The sequence below is a fragment of the Danio rerio genome, chromosome 17, assembly GCF_052040795.2.
Source record: "Danio rerio strain M-AB ecotype USA chromosome 17, GRCz13ab, whole genome shotgun sequence".
Taxonomy (NCBI): Eukaryota; Metazoa; Chordata; class Actinopteri; order Cypriniformes; family Danionidae; genus Danio; species Danio rerio.
In genome coordinates this window covers 51,101,662-51,117,117 of record NC_141037.1, presented here as the reverse complement: position 1 = coordinate 51,117,117, position 15,456 = coordinate 51,101,662, and the positions used below count along the sequence as shown (strand labels likewise).

The following is a 15,456-nucleotide window of genomic DNA, read 5'->3' as shown; positions in this document are numbered from 1 at the left end:
CCTATACTGCAAGGCTTTGGACTGTGGGGGAAACACCCAGAGGAAACTCACGTGAACACGGGGAGAACATGCAAACTCCACACAGAAATGGCAACTGGTCTACCCAGGACTAGAACCAGAGACCTTCTTGCTTTGAGGCAACAATACTAACCACCGAGCCACCGTGCTTCCAAGAGAAACTATATATATATATATATATATATATATATATATATATATATATATATATATATATATATATATAATATAAACATTTAAAATAAAACAATTAAAATATATTTTACCGCATGACTCCCATCATAAACATTTCCATGGTTTGAGACAGTCACGCTGCACAAATAAAATTGTGAATGCAGCTGCCATGAACCATTTGGAGACCAACAGTGAACTTACTGGGGTTAATAAGACAACAACTTTAATCAATAGCATATACGAGACTCAAATTTTATTTTCTGAGACAGTAGGCTTCTGCAATAAGGTGGTAAGAACAGACTTGAAGTGATGATGCAGTCAGATAGGAAAATATTGATCTAAGAGAAAAATCTAATTCATGAAAGGTGGCAGACTCATGAATTGACTTTATTGATCCATTTAGAAAGCAGCGTCCATAGAGCAACAGACTGAAAGGACGGGAAAAAAGAGAGATCTAAATCCTAGCGGGCCAGTATTTTGTAACACTGACACATCTTTACTCCGCCACGGTCCTTATTTTCCCCAATGTTCCTACTTTATCTCCTTATTTCAGTGCTTGTCTCCAACCAATCCAACTAAACCCTAAAAGGGCGCAGCAGCCATTCCTTAATGCATAATTACATCTTGTGTGTCAACACTGCAGAAGCTGCTCATAAATCTGGGTTTATTCACTGTAGGGTCAGTAGAGTTGTCTTTTCAGGGCCTGGTAGGTCTAGAATAAAGCCAGGGAGTCAAGGACAATGACCTTTGAGGTCCACGGCCACCCCAAACAGCATCATGTGAGGCTATAAAATGCAATAAACTGATACACATAACCTCTCGGGGTTTGCAGAAAGTTCACAATTTTTAATTGAGGCTCTTGGAGAAGACTAAATGATGGTAAGATGAACATCTATGGTGCTGCCTTACAATAAGGGGATTCATTCTAGCAAGTCTTCTGGTATCTGGAGATGCCTGTATGAAGCCAACAAGGGATTATTTGGGAGTCAGAATGAGTTCCCTGAGGGTGGATGTCAGACATCTGTCATTCTGGTAAACACTAAATCAAAGCAGAACCTGGTTTTGCAACATCCAGAAGCTTTACATTTTGATAGAAGCTTATAGAATGTGTCCATCTATAATGAAGAAACAGAGCAAGAGGTTGTTTTGTTTGTGTCTCTGTGCACAAATTTGTTTGCTTTGACATCACAAGACATGACATATTTGCTCAAAAGACATAATTATAATTAAAATTTAGTTTGAGGATAGTGGCATTGTTGATACAACTACATTAAACAAAGTATCAAACATGACTGGATGTTTTAATTGTAGTAGTGCTAGAGTTCTGCATTTAGTTCATTCAAAGTAAATTGCTCTGGAACAAATAATTAGATGATTATATTAGACCAAAAACTGGCTTATTAACTGTTTACCAGTTATAGAGATACATGTCTGCAAATCATTTTAGAAAAATAAATAAATAAATAAATAAAACTCACGTGCAAATCAGGTGCAGTTCCATCAAGTTGTCAGAGTGGCTGACTGTACTATTGGTAACCTAGTAACCTACAGTAAATAAGGCAAGATTAATGGAGACAGTTGATTAGACACATTGGTGTAATGTAAGCCAAGTCAGAGTTCATTTTTCAATAAGTTTACATATTCTATGTTATTTTTTCAACTGTAGCTGAGTGGCAAGTAAAGAACACACAAAAAAAAAAAAAAAAACAAGCAAATACATTTTCTTAAATGGGGTTTTGTCAGACTGCTGTTTGATAAGGAAAATATTACTGCGGTTGAATGGAGCCCTTTGAAAAAAGCTTCTTGAAAACAAATTGTCTCAAAAAATTTTAAAAAAACATGAATACTTATGTCACGGTCAATGAAGACAAGGATGGTTCTTTTTTTTGACAATTCATTTAAAACAATGTGGATAGTTTAACGGGAGAAGCAGGCAGGTGATATTTTTGGAATGAGCAGTCTTGTAAGCAATTTGTAAGGTAAACAAGGATCTTCCATAAACCATCAGAGTATTATAATCACTTTCTTTAATCACAGCATGTGATTCCATAGGTTAGGAGAAACGTCCACGGGAGAAGGAAAACATCCACGGGAGAAGGGAAACATCCGCGGGAGAAGGGAACCGTTCATGTAAGAAGGCAAGCAGGGGAGAAAGTAATGTGAGGTAAATCATCTGACATCAATTCCAGCTGAATAATGACTGGAAAAGGTGAGTCTTATGTAGGGAGTGGTGATTGCTGGTTCGGGTGTGTGTAATCAGAATTCCGGTGATTGTGCACGGGTGTGGTGAGAGATTGCTGCAGAGGGAAAGTGATGATTGGAGCTGCAGAAACGAGATGGTGAGGGAGAGAGGTGATTGGAGCAGCAGGAACGAGCCGGGCATGTGACAACTTAAGCAAAACTTGCAGTTAACTTCAGTTTTCCAAAATTGGTCACAAAAACTCAAAATCTTGCTTTTAGGCAAATCTTAAATGGTACAATGTTAAGAAAATGCAGTTGCACAAAACTTTAGCTACTATAGTGCCACAAACTCACTAAATAATGGCCAAAAAATAAGATGTTGGCCACCCAACTGTTGTAAAAGCACAGGTCTGGCCCAAGTTTTCCCCCAGAGAAACATCAGTCTATAACAATCGATGATTGGATCTTAAACTAGTAGGCGAGGCTTCATTCGCAATGTTGACTGTTAAGCTGCGGTCACACTGGACTTGTCTCTCCTTAGACTTCCATTCATAGTTTCACAGGTTGCTGCGGTGCAAAGTTCAAGCTTAGTGAACTGTGACCTGCAAAATCGCATCATTTGACTGCATGACACCAATGGAGGATCAAAAAAAGACCTCTCTCGACAGAAATTTTAAATCGCTTGCTTTTTTAATGTCTAATCATCTTGTTTAATCCCGCCCCTTTTCGCAGTGTCGTACGAGAGAATTTCGCTCACACAAACTCTAGTGTGTCTGCAGCTTTACACTTTTCCCCATTCATACTATACGAGTGACATGTCTTGTGTATTCTATAGTCTTTGTTATAAGTATTATAACTTTAGGTTTTACAATTTTCTTGCAAAAAAGTACTGTTAATACTTAAGTACATTAAAAATCCCTTACTTTTGTAGGGTATTTGTACTAAAACTCAAGGGCCTGATTTGTGTACATCAAACATCAAAGTTCATTTTTAATCACAAAAAACATCTGCAAGTCTTATTCTTTAATAAAGTAACAGCAAACATCAACAAGCTTTATAATCTGTTCTATCATTAATGCCTTTGAATTGCACAAATACAGTGAATTGCGAGCGCTGCTAAAAGATATTCACAAGCTGTGCCACTTATATTTGCATTGCATACTGAAGATCTACAAACATTTCCAGAAATTTGTTATCAGTGCATCAACAAATGAATAAAAACTGCATATTCACTATGAAACCTTTTTTTTTTTTATGCGCATGAAAGTGTGCATTTCTGTGAAGGTCTGTGAGATCGATGGAGATCAGAGTTGGTCATTTAAATCACCTGCGTTTGTGTTCCCGAGTAAACATGTGTGCTGAGAGACAAAGGCTAAGGGATTTTACAGCCAGTGTTTTTTTCTGGATGAGGCCTCCATTCTAAACAATAATGACTTTTTAATGCGGAGCTGTGATTACGTTGTCATTGTGAAATATGGGGCCCTTGGGTGGCTTGGCGACGAGGGGACCACACGTGAAATACTACAACGGCATAGATTACAGCTCCGACCGAGGTGAGGCAATCTTCATAAATTCAAATCTAATCTTTGTGGACCCTGGCCATGTCAAACTATGGAAGACTCGGTTCTTCTCAAAGGAAAAGAGAAAGAGAGAGAGAGAGAGAGAGAGAGAGAGAGAGAGAGAGAGGAAGGGTCAACAAAAGATCTGACATGCAGAAAAACACAGTGAATTGAATGCCATTATGTGAAGATGGAGAAACTGATTTAACGGTTTCTAGAGAGATAGAGAAACATCATACTGAAGAGTGATCATTTAACTCTATGATGGAAAAGAAAAAGGACTCTGAAGGAGAAGTTGAACTGTATGATGTGGTAAAGTAAGGGGGAAATATTAATTGGAGGTAAACAATCTATACAAAAAATTTGAAGTTGAAATTGGAGTGGTGTCTGTTCTATGCAGGTGATTAGATTTAGCTTTTTTTTTTCTTTTTTCAAAATATGAGTTTCTGAATTCTGGATTGAAGCAAGAAAATAATAACAAATGAAGGAATTTAATTTAAATAAAAAATGAATGTGTAATGATTGATTGAGTATACTCGTGTATAAGTGTATATTGATAAAATGAGTACTAAAAATACAATTATTAATATTTAGTAAAAATAGTAATTAATGTGATGCACGGGTAATGTTGGTTGGTTGGTTGGTTGGCTAGTTGGTTGGTTGGGAGTGAATTTTGTGATTTGCACACAACGTACAAGTGCACTAATTGTTCAGTAAATTGATAAAAAATACTACTTTAAGTAATAGATTTAAGATTTAAAGAAGTATTATTAGTAAACTGCAATAAATATTATTTGTATAAAAAATGTATACATCAAAAACAAAATATAAATATTAATTAAAATAGTAATTAATGTGGTGGGTAATGATTGGTTGGTTGGTTAATTGAGTAATTGATTGGTTGTTTAATTGTGAGTGAATTTGGTGATTTGCATACTGTACATGGAGGGAAAGTGCTACAGTTGTTAAGTAAAATGATAAAAAATTATACTTCAAATAATAGATTTAAGATTTAAGACATACTAAATAGTTATCTGTAATAAATTTAATATGTGAATAAAAATAAATACAATACAAACTAAATATAAATTTTAATTTAAATAATAAATCATATAAAGCTATACATTTAAATGACCATTATAATTTATATTATAGATAAAAAGACTATAAGATTATTAAAAACTAAATTATTTTTATAATATATTTTACAATAAATTAAAATAAGAGCTTTAAAAAAAATAATAATTTTCTAAAATAAGAAAATTGTTTGCTTCACTATGTTCCAAAACTAATTATATTTTTCATAATAATTATATGGTTGTAGTGTATGAGTGTGTGAATGTGAGAGTGTATGGGTGTTTCCCAGTACTGGGTTGCGACTAGGTGGGGCATCTACTGCGTAAAACATATGACGGCATAGTTGGCGGTTCCATTGTGGCAACCTCTGATAAATTAGGGACTACGCCAAAGGAAAATTAATGATAATAATTATATGACTTCAAAATTAATTTAGATAAAAAAAACAAAAAAAAAAAAACATTACAAATCTGATTATTTTGTCCTCAGTATCTCAATTATATTCTGTATCACATCTTTCCTGTTTTTTATTTTTTTTTATTTTTAGGGCTTCATTAAATCCACTATTAAGTTAATACTGTAGTTGAGCGCTGCAGACAGAGGCTGAGGTTTGAGGATTACATGCAGCTCAGCTCTGCACACTGTCCATAAGCAGGACTGATCACAGTTTGATGGCTGGAAACTCCACTCCACGCCAGCCATTTCTTATTCATGTCACCAGCCTGTCAAACACGGTGCTTCATCTCCACAAACCTGCGTGAGGAACATGCTCACATGACAGGGGGAAATAATGGTGACATCATCGCCACGTGAAATATTTGTCGCTTGAGCTAATGGTTCAGAAAGGTTATTGTACTCATAGAACATTCACGTTTATAAATGTTGTTAAATATTAACACTGCTCGTGAGGGAGAAATATTTACATAATCGCATTACTTACACCAGTGGCTGACAGTGAAAATTACATTTTCCAGTTGGGGGGTTTGTAAAACTGTGCACATGATTTTGTGGTAAATAATGATGCGTGATTTGTCAGAGGCGTATGCTGCCCATAATCAAATGGGAAATCAAACTGATGCATCTTGTACTGCATACTAAATATTCAGATCATACATTAACCTTTTCACCAATGTCATCAACATTTAAGCGGTCACTATGTCATTGTGTCAATTTGTTGTTACGTGACAAATCATCAGCAGAATGCTGGATTCGTTGCTTACTAATTTCTTTATATAGATTTTAATAATGATATTATTGCTTGTCCCGTACTGTATAGTAAATATTTTTTTTTATTTTTTGTTTAGAATAATGTAAACAAGACACTCAAAAATACATGTTTAGCTGTTTTCTTGCACTTCATCAAATTGTTTCTGTGCTGTGGATTTCAATTACAACACACAGTTTTTAAAGGGATATTTAAAAAAAATATATATATATATATATTTTAAACAAAGTTAATTTTCTCTCGAACTTAGCCACAAATCTTTTAATTTAGCCATAAACCAGCACTTCAGTAACACTAACACACACCAAACTTTATATTTGTATTTTTAAGTTTTACAGGGGAATATGTTCATGCTACATTCATAATATATTATTATTATTATTATTATTATTATTATAGTAGTAGTAGTAGTAGTAGTAGTAGTAGTAGCAGTAGTAGTATTATTATTAGTAGTGGTTTTGTTTCACAGTAAAAAAATAATTCCGTAAAATTTACGGTAAAAAAACGGCAGCTGTGGTTTCCAGTACTTTACCGTTAAAAACACGGTACAAACCGTAAAAGTAATTTTTCATTTTTATAGTAAATGCCGTATTTTATTAATTTTTAGAGGTAAAATGTCTGTATTTTGAATGACCAACATCTACACATCAATTGTTATACAGTTAGACACGTTAGCACACCCACATACAGGTGGTGATGAGGAAGTTACATAATGAGCCAATGCTCATCACAATCAACTTTTCCCACAAGCAGAAAAGAGTGTAAGCATACGGAAGGTGCTCATTGTCATTCACACAGCTACTAAACACCAGTATGGTGACACGCATAAAATTAAAGTCATGAAATAAACATTGTTTATCAACATTAGATGTAACATAAATCTCTAATGTACATAACTGATGGTGAAAACAACTAAAAAGATCCATAATAATGTCAACCAAATGCATAAAAAGAGATGTGCCATGCAGGCAATTCTGGGAAAGTCAATTTACAGTTATTCACCGTATATATTAACGAAACATACCGTTAACCAGGTTACGGATTTGTACTGTAGCATTTTTACAGTTTTTAACCGTTGAAATCACAGCCATTTTTTACAGTGTTAATTTATAACCTTTTTCCCTGTCGGTGGCAGTGTTTTATGGATTATGGCTTGAAAGTGATCAAAAATTCAAAACCAAAATCATATCAGCAAATAATAATAATAATAATAATAATAAAAATTAAATTACTGCTAATAACAATTCACAATTCTTATGCTGTGTTCACACCAGATGCAGAACGAGCGGATAAATCGCACTATTCGCGTGTAAATTACCGCGTGAACATTTGAGTGTACTCGCTTCATTCGCGTCTCAAACCTCGCTTCATTCGCGCGTCAAATTAACTTCAGAACAGACGCGGATTCGTGTGATGGACAGGGCTTCTGTTTGCCCGGTGACTCTAGCTTCATTGCTAAATGGCTAACTTGGATTTCATTAAGAAAATAACAGTGTTTATGTGCTTTATAAAGGCTGAAAAACAATGTCGATACATTTAGGGTCATGTCTGAGTCCACTACATCCTTTCAGAGGTGCATCCAGCTCTGTGAGCTCATAAACTCCTCCAGAAACTGAACCTGGATGATGGAGGGTTTCAGCGGTGCTTCAGACTGATGAACTTTGATGAACAATACATCACAATCACGTCACGTCATTCGCACCGCAGGATGTCTATTTGCGCGTTTGCATTGACTTAACATGTAAATCACTCATGCTTGACACATGTTACGCGTCTGGTGTGAACGCAGCATACATGTAATCAATTGGAATCAAGAGAAATGTTGATTATTGTTCATTGTTGCTCATTATGAAATAAGTATTAACTAAATTAGCTAGGGAACTATGAGTCACTTCTTATTCTTATGGGGATGACTTTTTCTTATCCTATTTACTTGGATTTTCTTGCCTCACTGTACAGCTGTAGGTGCTGCACAGTCAAAAATTCACTTCTCACTGCAAATGCTTTGATGAACTTTCTGTAACTATTACCTCATCCAGGAGTACAATATCTAATGTGACGGGTACACTAGCCTTCTGACCATACACACACGCACGCACATACACACATCACAGTCTTTCCCTGCACAAACATCATGAATTAATGAAAGATACAGTCAGCCCTCTGGAAGTGAGGGAAAAGAGCAGCATTGCATCAGTTAATCGTGGGACTGAATCAGGGTCTTCTTTATGTTGTATTGCAACACTGTCTCATAAAACATTGCTACTGTATCTCAAACACATCAGCATAGTCCTAAATGAAACAGGGATGAATCTGGTTTTACTCAAAGAGACACAATCTGAATGCAGACCACAAGGAAATCAAAATATATTCATGGTTTATTGTGTCCATAAAAAATATGATTGCTGCTTTAATTTCTAAGTGAACGTTTTAATAAACAAACAGCAATAAAATGACTCTTTCCATTAATCGTTTAACCTTTAGCCAAGGCTATTAGTCGTCCCTAGAGTCAAGCACAGATGCTGAACGACTCTCTGTGACTGAATAAAGTAGCCCTCTCATTAAAAAATCATACCGGCTACACTTTCTCTAATAAAAGGCAAATCACTTCAGAGGCATTATGACAGCATTATCTGCGGGTAGATTAGTATTATTTTCTTCTTCCTCCTGAACTGGGAGATATCTGTTTTAGCTGTTTCATTTGTTTGTCATTTGCATGAAGATCCAACTAAGAATATATTTCTTTGTATGTGATTAAAACAGCATGATTTGATTAAAAATGCTGACAAAAGGGACGCCAAGCAGTTGTGAAGGATATAATTACTAGAAAAAAATGACATTTTTTTAAATCACTATAAATTGTAAAACTTATAAAAAAATAACAAAATCCACTATTCAAAATAATATATTTAAAAAGATTTTCTCTCTACAAGCTAAAAAAAACTAACCAACAATTTGGAGAGATAAACACACACACACACACACACACACACACACACACACACATATATATATATATATATATATATATATATATATATATATATATATATATATATATATATATATATATATATATAATTATGTCGCCTACATGTGACCAATGATTAGAAAGTCATTTAATAGACTAGCTTGCTAGCTTATTTATTTATTGATAACACAGCCTAACTATGTTCCATACACATACAGCCCTTCCGCGCACTCAAACGACCACTTCTCCGTCTAGGCTTACCCTAGTATTGTTAAACAAAATCAGCAAATAATGTAAACGAAATATGACAGCAAGACGCTGTGGTGCCAGAAACTTGTATTATTGTCAGCTAAGTGAATTAACGGCTGGTTTTTTAAGTAACTTATAAGGGTGCCTTTTAACATAACAGTGCCTGTGCCCCATTGTGTAAACTGTCCACCTAAAATATTACAAATTTTATATACCATTTAGATCAGAAAAGTAGATATGCACATTGAGGTGCAGGGATATCAATGGCTCACAAAAGTCATTGATAATGGAGATTCATTCCATCCTTTAGAATTAGAAGTAATAAACTGGAGAGCGGGTTTGTTATAGGAGGATATGGATTAGATTAAATTTAACAGGAAGGGAGGATAATACATTTCCATGCACACAAACACATGCTCTTTCTCGGCAATGCCTTTGCGGTCACTTACCTATCGATGTAGAAAATAGTACTAAAAAAAAAATAATACATAAAAATTGTTTACTGACCACCAGGAATACTAGTGATCATAGATACAGTTGGAGTCAGAGTTATTAACGCCCGTTAGAATTTTTTTCTCTTTTTTTTAAACATTTCCCAAATTATGTTGAACAGAGCAAGAAAATTTATTCGGCTAGAATAAAAGCAGTTTTTAATTTTTTAAACACTATTTTAAGGACAAAATTATTAGCCCATTTACGCTATTTTTTCCCGATAGTCTACAGAACAAGCCATTGTTATATAATAACTTGTCTAATTGCCCTAACCTGCCTAATTAACCTAGGTATGCCTTTAACTGTCACTTTAAGCTTTATAGAAGTGTGTTGAAAAATCTCTAGTCAAATATTATTTACTGTCATCATGGCAAAGATAAAATAAAACAGTTGTTAGAGATGAGTTATTAAAACTATTATATTTAGAAATGTGTTGGGAAAAAAATAAAGAGGGGGGCTAATAATTCAAGAGGGGGGGGGGGGGGTAATAATTCTGACTTCAACTGTATATGTGTATATATCTATAATATATACACTCTAAATGGCTAGTCTACTTGCACCTTAGTTCCATATTCATCGAACAAGAGCGCTACTCTGTACCAAAATGTCAGCTCTATTGACAAATTCCTACCAATAGACAATAATAGCACAGGATCATCTCATGTAAATATATATGATTTATTTAGCTATGTGTAATCATTGATCATGTTTCTGATCCTCATGGTTATGTAAAAGTCATGTTTTCAGCATATTACATGATCATTTCTTTATATGCTAGTGATTTTCAATGACTGTAATTCAATTTAATTAATAAAACTTTTATTTTTCTTCATCTGCATCATGCGAACAGTGTCTTGTTTTTGGCTAATCATTTATAATACATTACATCCTGACATTAATTTTTTTCACAAACTGTTTAGGCGTACTATAGGGTTGTAAACATGTTTGAATGCAGATCTACAGTAGTGCAATTAACTTAATCTCATCCGATCAGCTAAATGAGTATTGATAGATCATGTAACCATGTAATCAATATTAATAAATCACTAGATGTAATGAGTTCAAGAGTGTAATACAATGGCCAGTCACATGTGAACCTTTCAGATAACAGAAAGCATCATCAACACCAAAATAAAGATGTGAAGCATCCCATCAGAGCCATTCAACTGAGAAATACACAGATAGAAAGAAAAAGATCCTGAAATGGGGGATCAAGAAAAGGTGGGGGAACCGTGAGCCATTACCAGTCAAGTGGAAATAATCAGGACAGACGTGGTAACCTCAAGAAGCGACAGGGGAATTACATGTTAAAGCGGCTTTCCTTTGAACCTATGTTTCAAACGGCCACAGCCTCATTCAATGTAAGTGACCAAGAGGTTATTTCAAGTAAACCACTTGTGCAAAAAGTCATTTTGGGTGCAACAGTAATGGCTGGTTGACAGAGGTACTTATTCAAGTAATGGGATTCAGTCAATCAGTTGAAGAAGCAATAGATCTGCATTGCTTTTGGTATCATAGTTTTCATCTGCCATTCTTATGAAGGTCAACCACTGGGTTTTCACCACTAGGAGAGGACATTTATGCTGGCTCTGATCAATTTCATCTGACCATCAAGCATTATCATTACACAAACTGCATCACTTTGTGGCATGAGCTAAATTATATGTGAAATATAAAAGAGATTATTGCAGAAAAACTGTCTGTATTGTAGCTATTAGGGATGCTTTGGTCGGTGCAGCAACCTCCTTGCTTGGTGCAAACCATTAAAATGAATGGGTTTCCAATGCTATTTTTGGCTGATCATTATCAACAGCCTCAACAAAGTTTTCAACAAACGTGCATCCCTTGTATATGTAAAAGTAATCAAGCTGTTTAAATTAGAACAGGCAACTTTTTTTTTTTTTTCTGCAATAATGTGAATTGAAAAAAAAAAATCCAAGCAATTTCGGATTACAATGGTAAATTGGCCATTTTTATAGCTGATAAAAACAGTTTACAGCCTAGTACAAAAAATGGCTTTGGTGCATATAGCTATGATTACCCTTCATGACAATTGTGAGGGGGTGATTTTTTTTATAGCTCATCCATTTTGTTTTAATAAAGTAATATTAAGTCTGCATAATTAAAGGCGAGGCCACTTGAGTGACAGCTGGGTCTCGCTGCTTGCTGTCTTATCACCTCAGCTGATTCCGGCTGATTAGCCACTGAGCTCGGCATATACATTGTATTTTTGTTTTGGTTAATTTTTCTTTACACAGTCAATTGCCTTTTAGAATTATTTCTTACAATTATTATATGATATGGCATGCTGCGTGGACTTACAAAACTGTAAGTGCTTACAAACTGTTTAAGTTGCCTCCGTTTGTTTTGTTAAAGGTAATTTATCATTTATAATTTTCTTTAGACCTGTAATACACTCCAGAATCTGACATATTGATTAGCTGTAGGCTCTAGAAAAGTCATCTGAAGCATTGTCATATGCCTGGATTTCATAAATAGCCTTGCATTTTCTCACACAGACAATATTTTAATGTTTAGAAGTAATTCACTTTTTCCTGCTGTTGAAAAAGTCATAAGAACATTATTTAGTGGCTCAATGTGTTACAAAAGCATTTTTAAAAGTCTAAACAACTTTATTGATATAGTGTGCAACCAAGCACATGTGGTCAGAACACAAACGAGTCGCAGGTTATAAAGTATTAGGCGTTCTATGGAACAAAATCAATGCCAAAAGTATTGAATTAAAAAAGCTTGTTGAATAGCACAAACTGAAAAAAATAATACACTAAATTAATAAGTTCTTGCGTTTTAATGACTTGAATTCCAGGGTAAGTATTTCTAGGTCCTGAAATTTAACATATCTGTTAATTTAAGCTGTGAATATTTCAGCTAAAAAAATTTCTAACACGTTTTCTTTGCCCTTGTTTGGTGTCCCGCTGTGGGTGCGATGATGCATGAACAAATTGGCATAATTGAACTTTGGATTAAATCTGTCCAGGCTAACTAACTAACTAACTAACTAACTAACTAACTAACTAACTAACTAACTAACTAACTAACTAACTGTCTGTCAACTGCCTTTTTAATGTTAATTTAATGACTAAAGAGAGCAAAATGGTTCTAAAATGTAATTTGTAAAATAATATAAAGGGCACATAATTTACCCTTTTTACAAGATGCCTTTGGTGTCTCCAGAATGTATCTGCATAGTTTTAGCTTAACACAGCCATCAGATTATTTATTACAGCATCCAGAATCTGCCCATTTTGGTATCTGAAGACAGTGTAGCTGTTTTTTTGTAGCCTGTGGCTTTAAATGCAAATGAGCAGCTTCTTCCTGCCAGCCAGCTTCTCCTGCGTTATGTCAGATAAACAGCCATCAGTGATAGAGACAGACACAGATGAAGCTGAAATACAGCTCATTAAAATACCAAGAAAGTTTATTTCATGTATTTGTGGAGGAGTTTATTCAAGCCTTTCAAAGGCCACATTTTTTTTAAATAAATAAAAAATAAAATAAAATAAAATAAAGCAAAATAAAATCTGCCAGGTGGCGCAAGGAACATCAGCTTTTCCATTGTCAAGCCAGTATGTGCGAACACCCCCTAAATCAAACGAAAAACATCCTTAGCCAACTAAGGTCCAAAGTTCCATCCTTGTAATAAATAAATAAATAAATAAATAAATATAAGGAAAAAAAAATAGCTACTGATTTTAAAGGATAGGGGTCTTTTTTTTTTTTTTGCTTAAGTTCGCCTTTATGTTTTCCATTTCAATTTAAGGGTGTTGCATGAAATAATAAAGCAGTCTTAATTTAGGAAGTCATATTTCTTTAGGAAGTCATATTTCTTTGCTGCATCCTCCTTGATGGGTCAATAATGCATTTCTATGCATTTTAATGCAATGTCTTTACCCCACATTAAAGACACGGCAGCCATTAACTTTCAGTTGTTAAGAGTTTTTTTTAATCACATTTAAAAAGTGTGTTTGTGCATGAAACTTGTACGTTTAAATGTATGTATTTGTGTGTTACACTGTTAACCCTTACTGTAGATTATGCAGTAAATAACTGTAAAATAGCCAGTGTTTTGCTGTAATAAAAGGAAAAAGTATTTTACTGTAAAAGGAGCCGGATTTGTATGAAATTTTGTAGTGCAAAGAATAAATTACAGTAATTTACTTTATATACCCATTACAGATAGTTACTGTGATAATAAATGGTAAACTACTGCTCAACCATTACTGCCCCATCTACTCTGATGCTTTATGTTCCTAGATATATATATATATTTATATATATATATATATATATATATATATATATATATATATATATATATATATATATATATATATATATATATATATGGTATGTGAATGGTCAGTATTGAGAAGAAAGTGAGACAATGCATTGATGATAAGCTAAATTCCTCTGCAGCCATATCTGTGTTTTCTTTGGTTACTTTTATGTTTTTAACATTGAGTATCAGGAGTCAACCAATGTCAATGTCACAGAGCTAATTAAAAGGTAAAGATATCGACGAGATGCATTTAAAGGCAAAAATATTCACACAGAGCAACCAAATTATCACAATTATTTTTATAACTTTGTTTACTTTTCTATGCTAAATCTAATTTGCCTAGTTTAGCCTATAGTTAAGCTTTTAAATTGCACTTTAATCTGAATATTAGTATTTTGCTAAATAACTAGTAAAAATGTGTTATTTAAAAAATATCTTAAACAGCACGTACATACATTTTTGCAGAGACTCAATGAATTTGTCTGGAAAACTTCAAATGAAGTAGGTAAAAGTGGCATTAACAGTATAGTATAAAGTCTTTCCTAAATAAATGTATTAATCAGGTTATTTTATTTATTAATTTATTTTTATTACTACAGGTTTGGAACAACATGAGGATCAGATTATTTATTATTATTATTATGTATTTATTTTTTTGTTTTTATTCAATGATATGTGCATGATTGTGATAAATGTAGGCAGTTCCTTTGAAAATATGCTATGTACCAGGGGTGTCAAACTCCTGGAGGGCCGCAGCCCAGCAGAATTTAGTTCCAGCCCTGCTTTAACACACTACCTTTAGACTTAGTTTGATCAGGTGTGTTTAATTAGTATAACTGCACTGTTACTCTGTAGATTGTGCAGTAAATAACTGTAAAATAGTCAGTGTTTTGCTGTAATAAAAGGAAACAGTATTTTACTGTTAAAGGAGTAGACTTTGTATGAAATTATGTAGTGCAAAGAATAAATTACAGAAATTTACTTTATGTACTCATTAGAGATAGTAACTGACAATAAATAGCAAATTACTGTTCAACCATTACTGTCCTATCTACTCTGATGGTTTATGTTGCTATTTAAAAGCAGAAAATTATTTTAAAGGCAGAAAATAATGATTTAGGCATCACCACACACTCCCACAGGCTGTCCGTCTTATTCTAAACACAAAGGTGTTAGAAAAAGTTTTCAGAAAATGCTGGCCCTTTAAGGG

The 15,456-nt window shown here is 34.0% G+C and overlaps 1 long non-coding RNA gene across 1 annotated transcript; it reads right to left on the bottom strand.

Annotated features, from left to right (window-relative positions):
• Window positions 1-1,009: 1,009 nt before the first annotated feature.
• LOC147833189 (uncharacterized) lies at window positions 1,010-2,383 on the bottom strand. Its single transcript, XR_015513808.1, has 4 exons — window positions 2,215-2,383; window positions 1,671-1,737; window positions 1,249-1,307; window positions 1,010-1,146 (listed from the first exon to the last, which is right to left on the bottom strand). It is a non-coding gene; the product is annotated as an uncharacterized LOC147833189 (long non-coding RNA).
• Window positions 2,384-15,456: the final 13,073 nt, after the last annotated feature.